Source organism: Trichechus manatus, unplaced genomic scaffold (genome assembly GCF_000243295.1).
Source record: "Trichechus manatus latirostris isolate Lorelei unplaced genomic scaffold, TriManLat1.0 scaffold00006, whole genome shotgun sequence".
Lineage (NCBI taxonomy): Eukaryota > Metazoa > Chordata > Mammalia > Sirenia > Trichechidae > Trichechus > Trichechus manatus.
Window position 1 is genome coordinate 8,024,812 of NW_004443942.1, and position 5,346 is coordinate 8,030,157.

Here is a 5,346-nt window from a genome sequence, read left to right on the forward strand (position 1 = left end):
GAGGAACTGAAACCAGGCACTGGGAGGCCCTTGTAACTCCATGTCTTGAATCTCTGCTTTTTTCTATGCTTCACTTTGAGATCTATCTCTTTCTCAAGGTGCCTCTTTTCATTTTGAAAGGTGTCCATCATAGTCACTTGACTATTAGAGACACAATGCTGAGGTATACCTTCACATAGCAAAGTTTCAGCATCATATCTTGTCCAAGAGATGGCTGTTGTGAGTTTCTTCCATTCTAAAATCTCTCTCCTGACCTCCTCCCACAGTACCTGAAACCCCCCACCAAGGCTTCTTCATCTTATGGCATTGAAAGGCCTAGTTAATATGTAAATGAACCCCAGGAAATGGAAGATGCTGAGTCATTATCAGAAATAAACACCTTAATAAAAATTGTCCCTTAGCCAGCCAAGAGCTGGACTCTAGGCAGAGGAGAAAGGGGCTCAGAGACACTTCTGAGGAGTATGCCAATTCCAGCATGGCAGGACAGGTTGCTGGGCCTGAGGTGGCTTGTTTGATCTGGGATCACTAGTAATGGGTCATATGGCAAATACTTGGGAACAACACTGAGGTGTACCCAAGAATTTAGAGATAAGCTTATCCTCCATGGAAATAGATCAATACTCTCCTATCAGGCAAGATGAGCCACCTGTAAAAGTCATCCAAGAGGATGTCTGCAAATGTGTGGCTTAGGAATTTAGAGAAAATTTCAACTACGTTCGTTGTGACCTGGATGTAACCTCAAGGAGGTGGGACTTGAGTATGATTGTGACTATGGAAGCTCAAACCAGTCAGCTGGATTGTACCCTGGATGAAGAGATTTGGGGGTAACTGCAAGGAATGGTTTCATGGAATGTGCATGTGTTGGTGTGTGTCCATCACTGTCCTAGGAAAGGGTGTCCTGGCAAGTTAACCCACTCCATCCCAGTCCCCCATGGCTGGGGTGGTAGGGGTGTTACCTACATTTAAAGGATTTCTCAGGAGGAAAAACCCAACAGAAACAATAGATAAGTTGGGCCCTCTCTTCTGGATTGATAACTCCATTTGACAACAGCCTCCACCCACCTCCTGTTGCCCTATTCCACGCCCACCAAGTCACCTATTGATAGGTGTTAACTTCCCATATGGACTTGCAGAGAGACTGTTCTGTCTGAGAAGCTAACCTGTATCCCGCTGATCACTTGGCAGTTCTATTTTTCACTTTAGAGTAATGCATGTTTCCTCCTTGATTCAGTAGTCTCCTCTGAGTTGGAGTTGCATGAGTAAGTTTCCAGGTCTGTTCACCTCTGAGAACACTATAAAAACCAAGTTGTCGGATGTGCCAAGTTGAGGACCAGATGCTAGAATGTAGACACTTCATGAAGATACCAGCTTCTGTGAGTTCCATTCTATCTGAGCCCCCTGTTGCCTCCTAAGATATCCCCTTCCTCTATCATCTCTCTACTGCACCAGGTCAGCAGGACCAAAGTACATGACCTAGAAGGTCAAAGAAAAAGAAGGGAGTTTGATGGCAGAAAAAGGGCCAAAGCTAGGAGGAAGTTGGGGGCTTCTTTTCAAAGGTAGCATGCTGATGATTTAGATAGTGTTCCCTAGTTAGAACAGTCTGACAAGGAAGTGTTTTGGGGGTCAGGAAGCCACTATTACTACTGGGGAGACTGACAGGGTGGTAAGACAAATATCCTGAAGGTCAAATGTAACAGCCACAGAATGTTCCTGAGAAGGCACATTAGGGTGATGAGGGTGATCCCCCCATGGTACTACTCCTATAAGCAGTAAGTCTTTCTTGTTCTTTAAGGGACAATGTCTTCAGGGCAAAGGACTCATTGGGCCTCTAGAAGAAAACAGAGCATAGGAAAATAACTTCTGAAGAGGAGAAGGCAGGCGGGAAGAGGTAAAACAGTCCAAGGCTAGGGATGGTACCAAGAAGAACACCCATGAGAAGAGGGGTTTCTGGATGCCTGGGCAAATGGCCCTCCTATCAGAAAGACCTGGAGGAGCAGTTTTCCACAGGGACAGGGAAGGGGTGTGCCTGCCTCACCATGCTTCAAACAAGTTAGAGAATGGCCATATTCACAGTTCTTTTCCATGAACAGCAGACTTTTTGATAGAAAAAGACTGTTAGTTTTACTTCTTTCCCAGTGGAAAAACAAAAAGACCAATGGTGTGGCAGACATTTGTGCATGTAAATTCACTCCAAAGAAAGAGTTAAAGTGCTTTCTAATATAAATGGGTTTTCGGTATTTCAGTGCCAGTATAATTAGATTGTAACAAGCAAAGCCCTGTAACATAACACAGCGAAAATTTGAAAATTTGATTCTGCCTGGCAAACAACCAAGTCCCTGCGTGTGCGCAAACCTGACATTAATAAGCTACAAGAGATTACATGATTTAGAAAAGAAGCACTTGGTGTTACCAAATCAAATAATAGATCTCTAGGCTATAATTAGGAGAATTGGGACTCAACAATGAAGTCATAATACTGTAATTTAGCTGTAAGTAACAGAGCCACAGAGTCACATTAGGAGGTGGGATGGTGTCTCAGTGGCGTGCAGCTCCCAGAGGGGCGGCCGCCCCAGCACCCTGCACACAGCCACCTGTTGGCACCATGAGGCCACATGGTGGACCCTGGCCTTCTGTGCTATGTCTCTGGGGCCATTGTACTTCAGACACATGACTTTAAATGCAGAGCTCCCCAGGGACAACTGGGGAGGGCAGAGCGGCTGCCAGAGCGATGTCTGGAAACTGCTGCCCCATAGTGCTTTGGGGACTAACAAAGGACACATTAAAAATGTAGAAACAAAAACAAAGCAAAACAAACATTGTAAAAAATAAAAAGAGACTAAGAAAGACTAGCAGCATCGTTATAGTCCCTGAGCTGCAGGGGATTGTCAGGTTGGGTGAGTGCATTTTTTCCTCTGAAGTAGCTTCTACAGAGTTTCTCCACACAAAGTTTTACTCCAACCACCTCCGGGCAGAGTAACACAATCCATGCTCTTAGGTCATCAACCGTATAATTTCATGCTGAAAAGAAACCCTATCAGGGGTTCTTAACCTGGGGCCTCCTAAGGGGTCTGTGGATAGAACTGAATTTCAATATAATTGTTTCTTTTCGTAATCCTATGTATTTTATTTTATGCATTTCAAAACACTATTCTGAGAAAAGGATCTGTACCAGCTGCTGGAAGTGCCCCTCTGCATATCACTTGGCGCTTTCTGTATGCTCCGGCTGGCTTCCAATGGCTGTGTCTGCGTTTCTGGGCCTGAGAACTCTAGACCCTCCACCAACTGTGCAAAGCAGTATTGCCTAGGTGCCCACGTGCAGCAGGTTGGAATTGCCAGGATAGTAACACCCCTGGGAGCAGGTGTATAAATACCCCAGCTCCCTCAGCTTTCTGGTGGGAAAATTCTGAGAAGTGATTTTGTACCCTGCAGGATTAAGCTCCAGCTGTCTCTTTTATTGGCTGTCTTTCCTTTCACACTTCTTTATGGGTATTTCCTACACCTCCCGAATAAATTACTTGCATTCAGGGCCTGCTTCTGGGAGAAGAAAAATGAAGATATGGCCCATGACAAAAAAGGTTAAGAAGCCCTGCAAGGTGGAATCCAGGTCCTCTCCTCACCCCAATCACCCTTTTACAGATGAAGAAACTGACCTGCAGAGAGCTAAGTGAGCTGCCCAATAGAAGGGAGCTTATGAAGCTTGACCCTCACTTCCTTATGGCTGTTGTTACTGTGATAATATCTTGCTTGCTTATTCATTGTCCACATTCCACTCTTTCACCTTGACTTCCTTTTTCTCCTTATTCCTTCCCAAATTTCTTTCCATCAGCATTCATTGACCTAACGTTGCCCAATAGCAAGGCCCTTGGTGGGATGCTTTTTTCTGCTCTGCCCTAAATGCATTTGGCAGGGGCCTTGTTCTGCATGACCCTAATCCTGCTGCAGTTGCTGGCAGGCATGAGCCAAGTTTTCGCCCTAGGATGAGCCACAGAGAAGTGTGGGAGGAGAGTCTCTCCTACCACATTCAACACAAATGCCATCCTTATCCATTTAGTTACCCCGTGAGCCAGTTGGTACCTGAGCATAAACTTACTGGCTCCAGGATTCTACATCAGGACTTAGCACTGAAATGGGAAATAGTGTACTTGTTTTATTTACATTTACACCACTTACTTATAAAGGACATTGTTCCAGTTATTTAGTAGTTAAGTATTATTACTTTAAACAAATTGTTATCTTTTAAATCACTTAATAAGAACAAATATTGAAGATTTTATTTTACCTTCATTTATTCTTCCACCAATACTTTTCCTTTCTTTGTGTAGATCTGTTTCTGATTCATATCATTTTCCTTCTGCCTGGAGAATTTCTTTTAACATTTCTTGCAAGGAAAGTCTATTGGCGATTAATTCCCTCAGTTTTTGTTTGTCAAGGAATGTCTTTATTTCTCCTTCACTTTTGAAGGTTAGTTTCACTGCATATAAATTCTAAGTCGGTAATTTTTCTTTCAATATGTTAAATACTTCACTCCACTCTTTTCTTGCTTGCATGATTTCTGATAGAAGGAGATGCTGAGTTACAACTTTCCTGAGCTTCTCTTTTTCCCGTGGGGTGTGTACAAGACTCAGAAGTTCCTAAAAAAAAATTCAAAAGGCAATTGATCTGAGAGCAATGGACCTGCCATAGAGTCCACCATAATACAGATACAGGTGACTCCCAGTGGAGGTTTCAGAATGGAGGCCAGGGCCAGTGGATATCTTGGCAGAGGCAAATCTTCAGATAGGTCTACAGTGTCGAGGAGAGATGAGATGAAGATCAGTTAGCCAGGGAGGGCTACCAGGTCCTGACTAAACTGACAGTGAGACAGGTTGTGGAAAATACTCACCATGGACCCCACCAAAAATATAAACAAGGCAAGTACAATAAGGTGGAAGAAAGTATTGCTTTAGAATAGAAACCAGAGAAGCTAGATGACTATACAAGAATGGTGTGGATCTGAAGACCCTTCTAGAATAGTACAAGGTCTCAGATAAGACACTCCCCCTTCTCATATGTCCAGATGTTATCTTGAAGTGCAGCCAAAGGTGGGGAAGCAAAATTCTAAAGAGACTCTCTAAATTCTTGCATCAGATTAAAATTAAAAATTGATCTCAGGAAGTTCATTATCTTCTTTTTTTTATGTTTTATTTTTATTGTACTTCAGGTGAAGGCTTACAGAACAAATAGTTTCTCATGAAACAGTAGTACACATATTGTTCCATGACATTGGTTAACAACCCCACAACATGTCAACCGTCTAACTTCTCAATCTTTTTTTTTTGGTGAAAATACACATAGCCAAAGATACAC